This window comes from Hordeum vulgare, chromosome 2H (assembly GCF_904849725.1).
Source record: "Hordeum vulgare subsp. vulgare chromosome 2H, MorexV3_pseudomolecules_assembly, whole genome shotgun sequence".
Taxonomy (NCBI): Eukaryota; Viridiplantae; Streptophyta; class Magnoliopsida; order Poales; family Poaceae; genus Hordeum; species Hordeum vulgare.
The window spans coordinates 344,472,051-344,492,569 of NC_058519.1; positions in this window are offsets into that span (position 1 = coordinate 344,472,051).

Consider the following 20,519-nt stretch of genomic DNA (forward strand, 5'->3'; position numbering starts at 1 on the left):
TACTTCGAGTTACTAACAGTTAGCAACTGAACCAGTATCTAATACCCTCATGCTACTAGGAGTAGTAGTAAAGAACACATCAATATCATGTATATCAAATATACTTTGTCGACTTCGCTAGCCGTCTTATCTACCAAGTATCTAGGGTAGTTCTGCCTCAGTGACTGTTCCCCTCATAATAGAAGCACTTAGTCTCAGGTTTGTGTTCAACCTTGGGTTTCTTCATTAGAGCAGCAACTGGTTTGTCATTTCACGAAGTATCCCTTCTAGCCCTTGTCCTTCTTGAAACTAGTGGTTTTACTAACCATCAACAATTGATGCTCCTACTTGATTTCTACTTTCGCGGTGTCAAACATTACGAATCGCTCAAGGATCATCATATCTATCCTTGATATGTTATAGTTTATCACAAAGCTCTAGTAGCTTGGTGGAAGTGGCTTTGGAGAACCATCACTATCTCATCTGGAAGATTAACTCCCACCTGATTCAACCGACTGTTGCACTCAGACAATCTGAGCACATGCTCAGCGATTGAGCTTTTATCCTTTACTTTGTAGACAAAGAATCTTGTCGGAGGTCTCATACCTCTTAACAAGGGCATGAGCATGAAATCCCAATTTCATCTCTTGGAACATCTCATTTGTCCCGTGGCGTTTTCAAAATGTCTTCGGCGCCTCAATTCTAAGTCGTTTAAATATTACGCACTGAACTATCACGTAGTCATAAAAAACATGTATCTCAGATGTTCGCAACATCCACAAATGACGCTCGAGGTGCACCACACCGGACGGTGCATTAAGGACATAGGCCTTCTACGCAGCAATGAGGACAGTCCTCAGTTTACGTACTCAGTCCGCAAAATTGCTACTATCATCTTTCAACTAAATTTTCTCTAGGAACATATAAAAACAGTAGAGCTACAGTGCAAGCTACAACATAATTCGCAAAGACGTTTTGACTATGTTCATGATAATTGAGTTTAGCTAATCATATTACTAATAACTCCCACTCAAAATATACATCCCTCTAGTAATTTGAGCGGCACATGATCCAAATCTACTAACTCAAATCCGATCATCTCGTCAGTTGAGTATAGTTTGAGTGGTGAACATCTCCATGTTGATCATATCAACTATATGATTCATGCTCGACCTTTCGGTCTCGTGTGTTCCGAGGCCATGTTTGTACATGCTAGGCTCGTCAAGTTTAACCCGAGTGTTCCACCTGTGCAACTGTTTTGCACCCGTTGTATGTGAACGTTGAGTCTATCACACTCGATCATCACGCGGTGTCTCGAAACGACGAACTGTCGCAACGGTGCACAGTCGGGGAGAACACAATTTTATCTTGAAATTTTAGTGAGGGATCATCTTATAATGCTACTTTCGTTCAAAGAAAAATAAGGTGCATAAAGGGTTAACATCACATGCAATTCATAAGTGACATGATATAGCCATGATCTTGTGCTTCTTGATCTCCATCACCAAAGCACAGGCGTAATCTCCATCGTCACCGGCGCCACACCATGATCTCCATCATTGTGCCGCCATCGAGGTTGTCGTGCTATCTAAGCTATTACTACTAAAGCTACAACCTAGCAACATAGTAAACATATCTGCAAGCACAAACGTTAGTTCAAAGACAACCCTATGGCTCCTGTCGGTTGCTGTAGCATCCACGTGCAAGTCGATATTTTACTATTACAAGATGATCATCTCATACGTCCAATATATCACATCATGTCTTTGGCCATATCACATCACATACATAACCTGCAAAAACAAGTTAGACGTCCTCTAATTTGTTGTTGCATGTTTTACGTGGCTGCTATGGGTATCTAGTATGATCGCATCTTACTTACGCAAAACCACAACGGTGATGTGCAAATTGCAATTTAACCTCTCTCCAAGGACCGCCTGCATCAAATCCAATTCAACTAAAGTTGAAGAAACAGACACCCGCCAGTCATCTTTATGCAACAAGTTTCATGTTAGTCGATGAAACCGGTCTCTCGTAAGCGTACGAGTAAGGTTGGTCCGGGCCGCTCCAATCCAACAATACTGCCGAATCGAGAAAAGACTAAGGAGCGCAGAAAATCGAACATCAACACCCACAAAAAAATTTGTGTCCTACTCGATATTACATCTATGCATGAACCTAGCTCATGATGCCACTGTTGGGGAACGTTGCATGGGAAACAAAAAAATTCCTACGCACACGAAGACCTATCATGGGGATGTTCATCTACGAGAGGGAGATCGGATCCACATACCCTTGTAGATCGCTCCGCGGGAAGCATTAAGAAACGTGATTGACGTAGTGGTGCAGCTTCGTGATTCAAATCACCGTTGTCCCACGATCCGTCCCAGGATCTAGCACCGAACGAACGGCACCTCCGCGTTCAGCACACGTACAGCTCGATGACGATCTCTGCCTTCTTGATCCAGCAAGAGAGACGGGGAAGTAAATGAGTTCTCTAGTAGCATGATGGCGCGCCGGCGATGGTGATGATCTATTCCTGCAGGGCTCCGCCCGAGCTCCGCAGAAAACCGATCTAAAGGAAGAACTACGAGGTATAGGTTTGAGTTGCACGTGGCAAACTTGTGTCTCAAAAGCCCTAAACCACTAGTATATATAGGAGGAGGGGAGGGCAGCCTTGGCGCACCAAGGAAGACCTTCTTGGTTCAGCCAAAGTGGGGAAGGGAGGAGTCCTCCTCCAATCCCACTTGGATTACGACTCCTTCCTTATTTTCCAACCTCTTTTGGATTTTCCACTTTTTCCTCATGGGCTTTCCTTCGATGACTTTGTGAACCCATTATACCTTACTGCGCATCCAATAAACCCATGTGGGCCCCTTGGGGCGTGGTGGGCCACCCAGTGGGCCCCCGGAACCCATTCGTCACTCCCGGTACCCTACCGGCAATGCGCGAAAACCTTCCGGAATCCAAATACCATCTTCCTATATATCAATCATTGTTTCCGGACCATTCTGGAACTCCTCGTGACGTCCAGAATCTCATCCAGGACTCCGAACAAAACTTTGGTCACCAACACATACAGCTCAACTATACCGAAACGTCACCGAACCTTAAGTGTGCAGAACCTGCGGGTTCGAGAACTATGCACACATGACCTTGAGACACTCTCTGGTCAATAACCAATAGCGGGACCTGGATGTCCATATTGGTTCCTACATATTCTACGAAGATCTCTATCGGTTGAACCTCTATGTCAAGGATTCATATAATCCCGTATACTATTCCCTTTGTCCTTCGGTATGTTACTTTCCCAATATCCGATCATCGGTATCTCTATACCTAGTTCAATATCGTTACCAGCAAGTCTCTTTACTCATTCCGTAATACAAGATCCCGTGACTAACTTCTTAGTCACATTGCTTGCAAGGCTTATTGTGATGTTGTATTACCGAGTGGGCCCCGAGATACCTCTCCGTCACACGGAGTGACAAATCCATGTCTTGATCCATGCCAACCCAACAGACACCTTTGGAGATACCTGTAGAGCATCTTTATAGTCACCCAGTTACGTTGCGACGTTTGATAACCCACAAGGTATTCCTCCGGTGTCCGGGAGTTGCATGATCTCATGGTCATAGGAATAGATACATTGACATGCAGAAAACAGTAACAATAAACTGACACGATCATATGCTACGTTTATAGTTCAGATCTTGTCCATCACATCATTCTCCCAATGATGTGATCCCGTTATCAAGTGACAACCCTTGTCTATAGTCAGGAAACCTTGACCATATTTGATCAACGAGCTAGTCAACTAGAGGCTTATTAGGGACAGTGTTTTGTCTATGTATCCACACATGTATTTGAGTTTCTAATCAATACAATTATAGCATGGATAATAAACGATTATCGTGAACAAAGAGATATAGTAATAACTAATTTATTATTGCCTCTAGGGAATATTTCGAACAGACTCGTCAATAGATGCTTTGTTCTTCTTTTTCTTCGTCGGGGTGTCTTTGACCTTCTTGACAGTCGTTTTTCCTAGCTTCCGTTTCCAGAAGGCCGAGTTTTTCTACGGCAATATTAATAAGAAAGCAAGTTCTCAAAGGCGCAGAGGAAAGAACAAGGAAGGCGAGTAATGGTTAAAGATATCTACCTTAGGAGCCGGATTTTGGATGTACAATGGCTTCAGATTTCTTTTGGCTCGCCACATAGCCTCTTCACAATGTTATTGACTTCATCAGAGTCAAGCATAACATTGATTAAACATTGTGCATTATTTAAATCACCTTCATATTCGCACATCAATCCATCCCGCCGGCTCAAGGGCATAATTCGCCACTCCACCCAGCACCGGATCAAGTTAATCCCGGTTAAACCATTGACGGTTCAGGCCCGAAGCTTCGGCCAGACAAAAGCAAGGGTGGCCTGCTCTTTTGTAGTTAATGAGCTGGGAAATTTAAAGTACATTGGAAATAAAACCAATTTTTTTGCCCAGCCCTTGGGGTGACTGGGCAGGGTAACAGCAGGAAAGCCATGTTCTTGCCGCCTTTGGATTGTGACTCCACCAAGTTCTAAGTGATGGAGATTGTAGGACTTTCAAAATTTTCCTACGCCATACAAGGATCTATCTATGGAGAAACCAGCAACGAGCAAACGGGTAGAGCATCTTCATACCTTTGAAGATCGCTAAGCGGAATCTTTACTATGAACACGGTTGATGGAGTCATAATCGGAGCGATTCAGATCGCGGTGAATTCCGATCTATGTGCCGAATCACGGCACCTCCACGTTCAACACACATACAGCCCGGTGATGTTTCCTCCTTCTTGATCCAGCATGGAGAGAGAAGAAGTTGAGGGAGAGCTCCGGCAGCACGACGACATGGTGGCAGTGGAGCTATGTGGTTCTCCGGCAGGGCTTCGCCAAGCGCTGCAGAGGACGAGGTCGAGGAGGAGGAGGGTTGCGCCTTGCGAGATGAATTGTGTGTCTCCAAAAGGCCAAAACCCTCCACTATATATATGAGGAGGGAGAGGGAGGCTGCCTTGGCCCCTCCTCCAAGGAGGAGGAGCTTTGGCCGAAGCTAGGGAGGTGTCCACCTCCCACAAGGGAGGTTGACTACCTTGGTAGGACTCTTCCTCCTTTTCCTTTTAAGACTTTTGCCTTATCTCCTCTATCCCTATGCGCATAGGCCTTTAGGGATGGACTTGGCAGCCCAATAAGGGCTGGTCCACCTCCTCTAACAGCCCATGCACCCTTTTGGTCGTCACACCCCTCCCGGGGGTCCTCCGGCACCCTCCTGGCACTCCCGGTACACTACCGATGAGCCCGAAACTTTTCCGGCGACGAAAACAGGACTTCCTATATATCAATCTTTAAATCCGGACCATTTCGGAGCTCCTCCTGACGTCCTGGATCTCATCCGGGACTCCAAACAACCTTTGGTAACCATATACCATTCCCTTTACAACTCTAGCGTTATCGAACCTTAAGTGTGTAGACCCTACGGGTTCGAGAGACATACAAACATGACCGAGACATCTCTCCGGCCAATAACCAACAACGGGGTCTCGGTATCCATGTTGGTTCCCATATGTTCTACGATGATCTCATCGGATTAACCACGATGTCAAGGATTCAATCAATCCCGTGTGGAATTCCCTTTGTCTATCGGCATGATACTTGCCCGAGATTCAATCGTCGGTATCCCCATACCTTGTTCAATCTCGTTACTGGTAAGTCTCTTTACTCGTTCCGTAACACATCATCACGTGGCTAACTCCTTAATCACACTGAGCTCAATATGATGATGAATTACCGAGTGGGCCCAGAGATACCTCTCCGGCACACGGAGTGACAAATCTCAGTCTCGATTCGTACAACCCAACAAACACTTCCGGAGATACCCATAGTGCACCTTTATAATCACCCAGTTATGTTGTGACGTTTGGTACACCCAAAGCACTCCTACGGTATCTGAGAGTTGCACAATCTCATGGTCTAAGGAAATGATACTCGACATTAGAAAAGCATTAGCAAACGAACAACACGATCTAGTGCTATGCTTAGGATTGGGTCTTGTCCATCACATCATTCCCCAATTATGTGACCCCGTTATCAATGACATCCAATGTCCATGATGAGGAAACCATGATCATCTATTGATCAACGAGCTAGCCAAATAGAGGCTCACTAGGGACACATTGTGATCTATATATTCACACATGTATTACAGTTTCTGGTTAATACAATTATAGCATGAATAAAAGACAATTACCATGAACTAGGAAATATAATAATAACCACTTTAGTATTGCCTCTAGGGCATATTTCCAACAGTCTCCCACTTGCACTAGTATCAATAATCTAGTTACATTGTGATGAATAGAACACCCATAGAGTTTTGGTGCTGATCATGCTTTGCCCGTGGAAGAGGTTTAGTCAATGGATCTGCGACATTTAGATCTATTGTGATGAATAGAACACCCATAGAGTTTTGGTGCTGATCATGCTTTGCCCGTGGAAGAGGTTTAGTCAACGGATCTGCGACATTCAGATCTGTATGTACTTTACAAATATCTATATCTCCATCTTGGATGTATCCACATACGGAGTTGAAGCGGCGCTTGATGTGCTTGGTCTTCTTATGAAACATGGGCTCCTTTGCAATAGTAATAGCTCCAGTGTCGTCACAGAAGACAGTCATCAGGCCCGACGCACTTGGAATCACTCCTAGGTCGGTGATGAACTCCTTCATCTAGACTCCTTCGTGTGTTGCTTTCGAAGCAGTTATGTACTCTGCTTCACATGTAGATGCCGCCACGACGCTTCGCTTGCAACTGCAGCAGCTAACTGCCCCATTATTCAAAATATACATGTATCCCGTTTGTGACTTGGAGTCATCTGGATCTGTGTCGAAGCTAGCATCAACGTAACCCTTTACGACGAGCTCTTCGGCACCTCCATAAACGAGGAACGTATCTTTAGTCCTTTTCAGGTACTTTTGGATATTCTTGACCGTTGTCCAGTGATCCACTCCCGGATCACTCTGGTACCCCCCTACCAAACTTATGGCAAAGTGTACATCAGGTCTGGTACATAGCATGGCATACATAATAGAGCCTATGGCTGAAGCATAGGGGATGGTACTCATCTTCTCTATATCTTCTATCGTGGTCGGTCGTTGAGTCGCACTAAACCCCACACCTTGCAATACAGGCAAGAACCCCTTCTTAGCCTTCTCCATATTGAACTTCTTCAATATCTTGTCAAGGTATGTGCTTTGTGAAAGACCCATGAGGCGTCTCGATCTATCTCTATAGATCTTGTCAAGGTATGTCTAATATGTAAGCTGCTTCTCCAAGGTCCTTCATTGAAAAACTCTTATTCAAATAGGGCTTGACGCTTTCCAATAGTTCTATATCATTTCCCATCAACAATATGTCATCCACATATAATATGAGAAATGCTACAGAGCTCCCACTCATTTTCTTGTAAATACAGCTTCTCCATAAGTCTGTATAAACCCAAACGCTTTGATCACCTCATCAAAGCGAATGTTCGAACTCCGAGATGCTTGCACCAGCCCATAGATGGAGCGTTGGAGCTTGCATACCTTGTTAGCATTGTTAGGATCGACAAAACCTTCCGACTGTACCATATACAATTCTTCTTTAAGAAACCCGTTCATGAATGTTGTTTTGAGGTCCATTTGCCAGATTTCATAATCATAAAATGCGGCAATTGCTAACATGATTCGGACCGACTTCGGCATCGCTACATGTGAGAAGGTCTCATCGTAGTCAATCCTTTGAACTTGTCGATAACCCTTAGCGACAAGTCGAGCCTTATAGATGGTCACATTACCATCCGCGTTAGTCTTCTTCTTGAAGATCCATTTATTTTCTATGGCTCGCCGATCATCGGGAAAGTCCACCAAAGTCCAACTTTGTTCTCATACATGGATCCTATCTCGGATCTCATGGCCTCAAGCCATTTGTTGGAATCCTGGCTCGCCATCGCTTCTTCATTGTTCAAAGGTTCACTTTAGTTCAACAACATGATTTCCGTGACAGGGTTGTCGTACCATTCTGGTGCGGAACGTACCCTTGTCGACCTTCGAGGTTCAATAGCAACTTGATCCGAAGTGTCATGATCATCATCATTAACTTCATCTCTAGCTGGTGCAGGCGCCTTAGAATCATTTTCTTGCACTGCGCTACTCTCCGGTTCGAGAGGAGGTGCAATTACCTCATCAAGTTCTATTTTCCTCCCACTTACTTCTTTCGAGAGAAACTCTTTCTCTAGAAAGGATCCATTCCTAGCAACCAAGATCTTGCCTTCGGATCTAAGATAGAAGGTGTACCCAATAGTTTCCTTAGGGTATCCTATGAAGACGCATTTTCCGCTTTGGGTTCAAGCTTCTGTGGTTGAAGTTTCTTTACATAAGCATCGCAGCCCCAAACTTTCAGAAACAACAACTTAGGTTTCTTGCCAAACCATAATTCATACGGTGTCGTCTCAAGGGATTTAGACGGTGCCCTATTTAAAGTGAATGCGGCAGTTTCCAATGCATAGCCCCAAAATGATAGCGGTAAATCAGTAAGAGAAATCATAGATCGTACCATCTCCAATAGAGTGCGATTACGACGTTCAGACACACCGTTACGTTGTGGTGTGCCAGGCGGCGTGAGTTGTGAAACGATTCCACATTTCCTTAGGTGTGTGCCAAACTCGTGACTCAAATATTCTCCTCCTCGATCAGATCGTAGAAACTTTATTTTCTTGTCACGTTGATTCTCCACCTCATTCTGAAATTCCTTGAACTTTTCAAAGGTTTCAGACTTGTGCTTCATTAAGTAGACATACCCATATCTACTCAAATCATCAGTGAGGGTGAGAACATAACGATAGCCTCCGCGAGCTTCAACGCTCATTGGACCACATACATCGGTATGTGTTATTTCCAATAAGTTGGTCGCTCGCTCCATTATTCCAGAATGGTGTCTTGGTCATCTTGCCCATGAGGCACGGCTCGCATGTGTCAAATGATTCGAAATCAAGAGACTCCAAAAGTCCATCGGTCTGGAGTTTCTTCATGCGCTTTACACCGATATGACCAAGGCGGCAGTGCCACAAGTATGTGGGACTATCATTATCAACCTTGCATCTTTTAGCACTCACACTATGAATATGTGTATCATCACGATCGAGATTCATTAGGAATAAACCATTAACCACCGGGGCATGACCATTAAACATACCACTCATATAAATAGAACAACCATTATTCTCAGGTTTAAATGAGTAGCCATCTTGCATCAAGCGACATCCCGATACAATGTTCATGCTTAAAGATGGTACTAGATAACAATTCTTAAGGTTTATAACTAATCCCGAAGGTAGATGTAGAGGTAGCGTGCCGAAGGCGATCACATCGACCTTGGAACCATTCCCGACGTGCATCGTCACCTCGTCCTTAGCCAGCCTACGCTTGTTCCGCAGTTCGTGCTTAGAATTGCAAATGTGAGAAATAGCACCGGTATCAAAATACCCAGGAGATACTACGAGCGCTGGTAAGGTACACATCAATAACAAGTATATCACATATACCTTTGACGTTGTCGGCCTTCCTGTCCGTTAAGTACTTCGGGCAATTCCGCTTCCAGTGACCGGTTCCCTTGCAGTAGTAACACTCAGTCTCAGGCTTAGGTCCTTTCTTTGACTTCTTCCCGGTAACTGGCTTACCGGCGCGGCAACAGCTTTGCCGTCTTTCTTGAAGCTTTTCTTACCTGTCGGGACCCCGATCCTAAGGCATAGGAATCCATCCTGTAACACATCACATCTCTTTGCGGTCTCACGCACGGTTAACCCCACGGCTGCAACCTTACCTTAGCCGGGACCGTTTGCACCTTTTGACTCGCGTATGCAATTGTGTCGCTAGCAATCCAATGTCAAAGAACCCGGATCGACATGTCTAGTCATAAACTAAAGTGGCAGTTCCGTACAGGGACAGGCATACATGACCCGACAAAGCAGGTGTCGGTCATCAACGAATATAGACGAGTCATAGCAAGCTACAAGGACTCCATTACATACGTGTGACATTTCCCAAAGGGACAGACACAACAGCTAAGAAGGACACATATGCCGATCAACCAATGTGTCCGGAGCAGTAGCGAACTACCATGGCTCGATGGAATCACAAAGGGGCATTTCCCCGTGTGGAGTGCTACTAAAGCATACGACTAGGTATTCGAACCACATACGTATCAAGCACAACACACGTACGCATGGCATACCGATATGCATAGATACATCGATGGCATCACAACATAACCATAAACATACAAACTTTATTTAGAAGGCTCAAAAGAGCCTCACACATAATATTACACAGATAGGGGCCTCATGGCCCATCATCATAATTCATACACACAAGTCTTACAAGCCAGCGGAAGAGTAAAATTGTCTGAGTACACACAGATGGAAAGATAAAAGCACATGTCCTGACTATCTACAAACCCATCCTAGGGCCAGATCGTAGCTGGGATACCAGCTACTCGTCGTCATCGATGTCTAGGTAGAACCCTCCATTAGGGTCAGTAACAACCTCTGCAACAATTTATTAAGCAAACGTGAGTGTGAAAGTACTCAGCAAGACTATAGAAAATCTATCTACTCATGCAATGTATCAACAAGGAGTTGTGGGGTTTCATGCAGAAAGCGAGCATTTGACTCTTGGCTAGACAACTTGCATTTTTAAATAGTTTTAACAACTTTGATTTCTCGCACACGAGTCCACTAACACCACAACAATACTCCATCATGGAATCATTCCGTCTCCCTACGGAAATGTCGTCCATGACACTCACACTTATCTTGCCAATTTTATGAGTAGCCATTATAGTTATCTATGAACAACATATGTTTCCAATTAGTCCATATCCGCGAACGCGGCTATTCAAATAGATCATAACCCTGCAGGGTTGTACTTCTTCACACACGCTCTCACCACTTATCGCCATGTGCACGTCATGAACCTCGGCAATCTTCAAGCGGAAGCCCAGCGAGGGAGTCGGCCACGATCGTTAACCACGCTAATACTTAGTCTAGGTCTATCGCCTATCTGAGGGTAACCCGCACGGAAGTCCGGCCGAGGTTTCCGCCATGGCCCCAAACGATGTGCGCAGGGTTCCCAAGCCCACCATCCGGGTGCCACTTGGTACACCGTGCCACTGCCTACCGCATCATAGCCCACCTCTAAGGTCAGCGCTACGCACGGCCTCCAGCATGACTATAAACACCAGAAACTACTTGCAACTCCTGGACCGAGTACTAAGCGGTTAATAACTCGAGCGGGGTCATATTTCAGGGCCCGGCATGAGGTAGTATCTTGTCTTGGATTACATACACGGAACTCAGTTCCTAAGGACGGTTCCAATGAAACAACCCGCCATGTACTCCTACATAGCCTTTCACCGGTACCTTTACCAAATCAGGTTCAACACACGACCTTTACCGACTGAACACATTCTCACGATCCTGTTCATCACCCAGATGACAGACCATACACAACTCTAAGCATAGCATGCATAGCCGGATAAGGCACATCATGGCTCAAGCATCTACCAGGTATGCTAGGTTGCAAGGTTCAGCTATTTACTGTGACAAGGACAGGTCATGCAAAGGAAGTGGGTTCAACTAACGTGATAAAAGTAGTGAAAGCATTTTGACCTAGTGCAATAAGTAAGAGGAGGAGCAAGAACATGGGATTTATCGGGATGATCAAAATGGTTGCTTGCCTTGTTGCTCAGCAGAGGGGTGATATCCGTCAGTCAGATAATCCGACGTATCCGGAGGGGCGGAGCCTACCGGAATAACAACAATCAATCGATATCAAACATATGCAACAAAATGATGCATGAAATGCAATGTAGCATGGTTTGAAATGACTAGCAGAACCCTTTGGGGTGATCTTGATTTGAAATCAGAATTCAAATATCGTTTGAATTATAATTTATCAAATTCTTTTAATTGATTTGACATGATGCTATTTCATAACTTTGTTTTTCATGCATGAAAATAGCACCATTGGATTCCTTGAATTTTTCTGATCCATTTACATATACTATTTGTCAAATTTGGAGTTATATTCAATTTTCTATGAATTTCCAAAGTTTTGAACTTATTCTGGAATTATTTTTAACCAGAAAAGGCTTTATTGCATCCGCATGACATCAACAGGTCCAACTGGCAGTTGAAAGTGAAACTGAACCAGTGGGACCCACTGGTCAGTGTCCCTGGCGAGTTTTAATTTAGATTTAACTTAATTAGTTAATTAACAAAGAAGGACCCACCTGTCAGTGTCTGTTTAAGTTAATTAAATAAGTTAGTTTTAAGTTTTACTAAACTTAATTAACTAGGGGCTCGACCCACCTGTGATAGGCTCAGCGGGGTCAAATCCACCGGCGGCGAGGTCGATCTCGCCGGCGGTGAGCCTCCGGCGACCACCAGAATGGCGGAGGGGCTCGGGAATGCATCTCCGACGACCAAATGCACGGCGGAGGGCACCAAACGAATCAGCTCACAGCCGCAGTTCCATTTTTGCAAAGACCCGAGGCTAAGATGGCCGGAGATGACGCCGGCGACGATCTTGGCGGCGGCCGAAGCTCGGGCATCATCGGGGTCATCGAAACAGAGGGCATCACGCGCGGGGCTGAGCTCCTACAGCATCTACGCGATGCACTGAAGCCATTGGTGGCCTCAGATGGACCAGCCGATCACCGGAGAGCTACCGGCGACGAGGTCCCGCGGCGGATCTCGTCGGGCTCTGGTGGAATCGGGGCCTAGAGGAAGGGATCGAGGGGGAAAACTTAGGGGAAAGGACCCTGAGCTCACGGGGAGTGCAGAGGCATCGAGAATGGGCGCGGGGATGGCCTGAGGAGGGAGAACGACGGCAGCGAGCTCCGGTGACCCGAGGAGGAAGATGATGGCGTCATGGCATTTCAGAGCTTCTCGGTGTTGAGCGACTGGCTGGAGAGCTTCAAGGTATCATGGCGAAGCTGTTGCACGGCTCAGGTGAGAGGGAGAGGGGCAGGAGCGACGGCGAGCTCAGGCTCAAGCTTCGGTCATGGCGGCCGAGAGAGAGAGAAGAGAGCAGGGCGAATGGGGAGGGGATGAGCTCGGGGAGGCCTCGGGGAGCTTACCCCGTTCGCGCCAGCGCGACGCGTCGGCCAGGCACGCACGCAGCTGCATAGGCGTGCCGGGGAACGCGGCGGCCACCTCCTGCTCCGACTGGCAGGAAGAAGACGACAGGAGCTAGGTGCGTTGGGCCTCAGGTGAGCGACAGGTAAGCTTTTTGCATTTCTTTTCTTTTATGTTTCTGTTTTATTCTTTCTGTTATTTGTTTTGTTTTATTTTTGGCTCCAAACTATTCCTAAAATAGTTTGAAAAATACTAGAGTGTTAGTTGGAATATTTCCAACCACTCATAAAGTTTTCAACATTTTTGGAAACTTTAAATTATTTGAAATCAAATATATAATTGATTTTAGTAGCTTTTAACTTAATTTTCAAATGCCAAAGATAGTTTGAAAATAAGTTTCATCTCTCATATCTTGTTTTCAACATTTATCAGAAATATTGAACTTTTATGAAGGCCATTTTGGATTCATTGATTTTGCAATTTTTGGAATTCTTTTGAATAAGGAGTGGCTAGGATTTTGCTTTGGATTCCATCACTTCTTTTGAGTTATTTCCATTTCTTGAATGCAATGAAAGAAGATATGAGCACAAGTTACTAAAGCCTAATAGGGAATCCATGGATGTGACATTACCCTTGCCCTTCTTGAAACTAGTGGTCTTATTGACCATCAACACTTGATGCTCTTTCTTGATTTCTACCTTCGCAGATTTCAGCATTGAATACAACTCGGGAATAGTATTTTCCATCCCTTGCATGTTTTAATTCATCACAAAGCCTTTATAGCTAGGTGGAAGCGACTGGAGGATTCTATCAATGACCGCATCATCCGGAAGTTCAACTCGCAGCTGAGTCAAGCGGTTGTGCAACCCCGACATTCTGAGTATGTGCTCACTAACAGAACTATTCACCTCCATCTTACAGCTAAAGAACATGTCGGAGACTTCATATCTATCATCCCGGGCATGATCTTGAAAAAAAATTCAGCTCCTCGAACATCTCATATGCTTCGTGTTGCTCAAAACGCCTTTGGAGCCCCGGTTCTAAACTGCAAAGCATGCTGCATTGAATGAGAGAGTAGTCATCACTCCGTGACTGCCAGACATTCCTAGCATCCTGGTCTGCCGCGGGACCGGGAGGATCACCTAGCGGTGCATCAAGGACATATGCCTTCTTGGAAGCCATGAGGATGAGATTTAACTTACGAGCCCAGTCCGCATAGTTCCTCTCATCGTCTTTCAGCTTGGTTTTCTCTAGGAACGTGTTCAAATTGAATGGGACATTTGCCTTGGCCATTTGATATACAATACTTGTAAAGACACTTTAGACTAAGTTCATGATAATTAAGTTCATATAATCAAATTACTAATGAACTCCCACTTAGATCGACATCCCTCTAGTCATCCAAGTGATAAATGATCCACGTCGACTAGCCCGTGTCCGATCATCACGTGAGACGGACTAGTCATCAATGGTGAGCATCTCTATGTATGATCATATCAACCATACGACTCATGTTCGACCTTTCGGTCTCCCGTATTCGAGGCCATGTCTGTACATGCTAGGCTCGTCGAGTCAACCTAATTGTTCTGCGTGTGTAAACTGGCTTACACCCGTTGTATGCGAACATTTGAATCTATCACACCCGATCAACACGTGGTGCTTCGAAACAATGAACCTTCGCAACGGTGCACACTTAGGGGAATACATATCTCGAAATTTTAATGAGGGATCATCTTATCTTTGCTACCATCGTTCTAAGCAATAAGATGTAAAACATGATAAACATCACATGCAATCATATAGTGACATGATATGGCTAATATCATCTATCTCCTTTGATCACCATCTTCGGGGCACTATGATCATCATCGTCACAGGCATGAAACCATGATCTCCATCATTGTGTCGTAGCGAAGTCATCACGCCAACTATTACTTCTACTATTATAGCTAACCGTTAGCGATAAAGTGAAGTAATCAACATGGCGTTGCATCTCATACTATAAATTAAGACAACTCATATGGCTACTACCAGATGTCATACTCATCGACATGCAAGTCGTGAATCCTATTACAAGAACATGATCAATCTCATACATCACATATGTAACATCACATCCTTTTGGCCATATCACATCACATAGCATACCCTGCAAAAACAAGTTAGACGTCCTCTAATTGTTGTTGCAAGTTTTACGTGGCTGGTTACGTTTCTATCACGAACCTTTCTTACCTACGTGACAGCCACAACATTGATATGCCAATGCTATTTACACTTCATAAGGACCCTCTTCATCGAATCCAATCCGATTAAAGTGGGAGAGACAGACACCCGCTAGCCACCTTATGCACCAAGTGCATGTCAGGCGGTGGAACCAGTCTCACGTAAGAGCAAGTGTAAAGTCGGTCCGGGCCGCTTCATCCAACAATGCCACCGAATCAAGATAAGACTAGTAACGGCAATCAAATTGACAAATCAGCGCCCATAACGTTTATGTTCTACTCGTGCATAGAATCTACCCATAGAACCTTGGCTCGGATGCCACTGATGGAGATCGGAGTAATTTCAAAAATTTCCTATGTCATGCAAGGATCTATCTATAGAGAAACCAGCAACGAGCAAAGGGGTAGAGCATCTTCATACCTTCGAAGATCGCTAAGCGGAAGCATTACTATGAACGCGGTTGATGGAGTCGTACTCGCAGCGATCCAGATCGCGGTGGATTCCGATCTATGTGCCAAATCAGGGCACCTTCGCGTTCAACACACGTACAGCCCAGTGACTTCTCCTCCTTCTTGATCCAGCAAGGAGACAGGAGAAGTTGAGGAAGAGCTCTGGCAGCACGACGGCATGGTGGCGGTGGAGCTATGTGGTTCCCCGGCAAGGTTCGCTAAGCGTTGTAGAGGACGAGGACGAGGAGGAGTAGGGTTGCGCCATGGGAGATGAATTGCGTGTCTCCAAAAGGCCAAAACCCTCCACTATACATAGGAGGAGGGAGAGGGAGGCTGCCTTGGCCCCTCCTCAAAGGAGGAGGAGCTTCGGCGAAGCTAGGGAGGTGTCCACCTCCCACAAGGGAGGTGGACTACCTTGGTAGGACTCTTCCTCCTTTTCCTTTTAAGCCTTTTGCCTTATCTCCTCTATCCCTATGCGCATTGTCCTTTAGGGGAGGCCTTGACCAGCCCAATAAGGGTTGGTCCACCTCCTCTAACAGCCCATGCACCCTTTTGGTCGTCACACCCCTCCCGCGGGTCCTCCGGCACCCTCTTGGCACTCCCTGTACACTACCGATGAGCCCGAAACTTTTCCGTTGACCAAAACAGGACTTCCTATATATCAATCTTTACCTACGGACCATTCCGCAGCTCCTCGTGATGTCCCACATCTCATCTGGGACTCCGAACAACCTTCGGTAACCACATACTATTCCCTTTATAAGAGCATCTCTAGTAGAACCCTGAAACTCTTAAATCTAAAACCAGTTTTAAGGGTTGAGAATTGACCATTTTTGACACTTTTAAGGGTTGAAAAACAGGGGCAAAGACTAGAACCCTCAAACCCAACCCTTATAACGGAATATTCCATTATAAGGGTTGGGTTTGAGGGTTCTAGTCTTTGCCCCAACCCCAACCCTTAAAACTGCCATTTCATATATCACACATTTCATCATATGACATATCACAAATTCAATCACATTTGACATAAAACAATAATCATTCTAGTTATTATTACACCACCGAATAAAACAATAATCATTCAAATCATTACAACAATGTTTGACCAAATTACAACAATTGTTCGAATCAAATAGGACATAGAAAAGTAAAACAAAGATACATCATGGGCCAATGCGCCGCCCATCCCAATGCCAGTGGTGCTCTACTAGATCATCACGGAGCCGACCATGAGTGGTTCCTTCCTCAATCTCACGATGTGCTTGAAGAAAAGCTTGTATGCGAGAAGGGTTTCTTTCCGGTTGCACATGGGTACCAACATTGTCATAGAAGCAAGGGAGGTTTGACCCTCTCTCATCCTCTAGGATCAAGTTGTGTAGAATCACACAACATTTCATGATGTTCATCTACATATCAAGTGGCTACAATTAGAGACAATGAAGCAAAAATTAAAAACTTAAAAAGTAAAAAAAAATCTCAACGGGAGGGGGCGCGGGCGAGGGCGGGCGGCGTCCGGGGCGGGGCGGGGACGCGGTCGGGGAGCGGAGGGGCAGCGGGGCGGCGGCTGGGGCGCGGAGGGCGTCGGCCGAGATGCGGAGGGCGGCGGGGCGCGGAGGGGCGGCGGGGCGGCGGCCGGGCGTGGTGGGGAGGCGGGGCGGCGGCCGGAGCGCGGGGGGCGGCGGGGCTGCGGCCGAAGCGCGGGGGGCGGCGGCTGAGATGCGGAGGGCGGCGGGGCGCGGAGAGGCGGCGGGGCGACGGCCGGAGCGCGGGGGGCGGCGGGGCGGCGGCCGGAGCGCGGGAGGCGGCGGGGCGGCGGCGTCCGAGGCGGATTCCTCCCGCGCGGGGGAACCAACGGCCTCCCGCGCAAGGTGGGAAAATGAGTGCGGGTTGGGGGCAGTTTTCCCTCCCAACCCTCACTTCTACAGGATGGGAAGGGGTTTGAGGGTTGGACCTCTAAATTTTTTTACGGGTTTAAGGTTTTAAGGGTTCTAGTCTACGCCGTTTTTCCGATGAAAACTGTAAAAAAGCGGTTATTTTTAAGGGTTTGAGGGTTTGAGGGCTCTACTAGAGCTCTAGTGTCATCGAACCTGAAGTGTGTAGACCCTACAGGTTCGGGAGACATGCAGACATGACCGAGACATCTCTCCGGCCAATAACCAATAACGGGGTCTGGATATCCATGTTGGTTCCCACATGTTCCATGATGATCTCATCGGATGAAACACGATGTCAAGGATTCAATCAATCCCGTATGCAATTCCCTTTGTCTATCGGTATGATACTTGCCCAAGATTCGATCATCGGTATCCACATGCCTTATTCAATCTCGTTACCGGCAAGTCTCTTTACTCGTTCTGTAACACATCATCCTGTGGCTAACTCCTTAATCACACTGAGCTCAATATGATGATGATTACCGAGTGGGCCCAGAGATACCTCTCCGTCACACGGAGTGACAAATCCCAGTCTCGATTCGTACAACCGAATAGACACTTTCGGAGATACCCGTAGTGCACCTTTATAATTACCCAATTACGTTGGGACGTTTGGAACAACCAAAGCACTCCTACGGTATCCGGGAGTTGCACAATCTCATGGTCTAAGGAAATGATACTCGACATTAGAAAAGGTTTAGCAGACGAAGAACACGATCTAGTGCTTTGCTTAGGATTGGGTATTGTCCATCACATCATTCTCCAATGATGTGATCCTGTTATCAATGACATACAATGTCCTTGATCAGGAAACCATGATCATCTATTGATCAACGAGCTAGCCAACTAGAGGCTCACTAGGGACACATTGTGATCTATATATTCACACATGTATTACAGTTTCCGGTTAATACAATTATAGCATGAATAATAGACAATTACCATGAACTAGGAAATATAATATTAACCACTTTATTATTGCCTCTAGGGCATATTTCCAACACTAAGGATGGTCCATCGGCCCATTCCGTCCGGCGGTTCAAGTAGAAGAATGCCCTAAACAAGGGAACAGTGGGTTCTATCTCCAAGTATGCTTCACAAAAAAATTGAAATTGGCATAAATTGCTGATTGAGTTGGGGCCCAGATCTTGGGGTGTAAGTTTTAGAAGTGCAGGGTGTCTCGAAAGAATTTCGATCCAGGGGTGAAAAGCCTCGTTCAAGGTGATCACTCAAGACCACAACCTCTCCTTCGGTGGGTTGCGGATGAACTTCTCGAGCGGCGACTCGCCACCCAATTTCTTCCTTAGGTGACAAGACTCCCGTGGTCACGCATTGCTGAAGGGAGACGTCAGAAATTTCTGACAGCAGCCAGTCGCATTTGGAAGGCTTTGACATAATGACAGGTTCAGAAAGTAAAAGAGCTACAGAAATATGTTGGCGGGTTATCTGGATGAACATGATTTGTCTTGAAAAACAAAGAACTCGGGAAAGAAGGTAGCCTGCAATGTTCAAATCGCCCTAACGTAAAGACGTTTTCCCCAAGATGGTGAGTTACAATCCTATCAAGCAAGCCGGTGTGAATATAAGGGCGGCTTATAGGAGAATAATGACTTTAGTTTCTGCTAAGTGCAGGACAAACAGATTTCTACCAAAGGGCATAAAAATATGGATCTACCTATGGTTCCATAAAAAGAAAAAATTCAATGCCACTTGAATGACAGTACAGTATGGAACAACAACAGTTCATTATTTGAATCTAGATTCCGCAAGACATTACAGAAGAAGGCCGGAAATAGATCACTACATCTACTGCAACGTAAACAGGGGGAAAGTTCATTCGAAGAGCTAAGCAAGTCTATAATGGCGATGAACAGGATGAACTCCGGCGAACCCTACTAAGCCACGATGGATTCACGAATGAATCTAAGGAAGGAGATCGCTTACTAGATAGCGTTGATGGTAGCGGAGAAGACCCGCGGCTCGAAGGAGGAGTCGCACGGCGAATGGCTCCTGGACCAGATCAACGGACGATGGGGGTTCTCCAGCGGTGGGGCGGTGAAGGTACGGGCTCGAGCAGGAAGAAGAACATGGGAGCAAGGTAAAAATAAATATGCCCTCGTGAGTATTTAAAGGCCAAAGCTGAAGTGAAAATGGTAGGCGCGGGAATCAAGGAGGCGCAATAAATTTTGGAACTGGTGGCGGCTTGATTTTCTAGCTAAGAAGATAAGCCAAAAGATCTGTTGGAATGATATCACTAAAATCCCTAAAATCTCGGGGCGGGTGATGCCACTGACAAACAGAACAAGAGCTTCAGGGAACATCTGAAGCCGACATTTCTGCCTTGGAAGGCAAAACTCGTGTTGAATATGAGTCTCCAAGATAAAAAGCAAAGTCTATTGACATGAATAAATTTAAGTCAATCTAGGTCCTAATTTTCGGGATATTATCCCGCCATATGACCCATCGTAGGAAGTCGGGACAGGATGGTGACGGCTCTTCATCATACTCAAGATGTGCCCTGACCTACAAAGCGGGAGGCGCAAGGCCGTTTATCAACGAGAGCCGGCAGCGGCCCGAGACACGAAGATGGCGGGTCATGGCCCACAAGGGAGAAGCTCGCCACGAGTTTCCTTGCTTAAGGAGCAAGGCGAGTTAGAGACATAATAGGTCATGGATCATAATGTGACCCGGACTCTTGTAAACCTAAGGGTCTCAACATGCA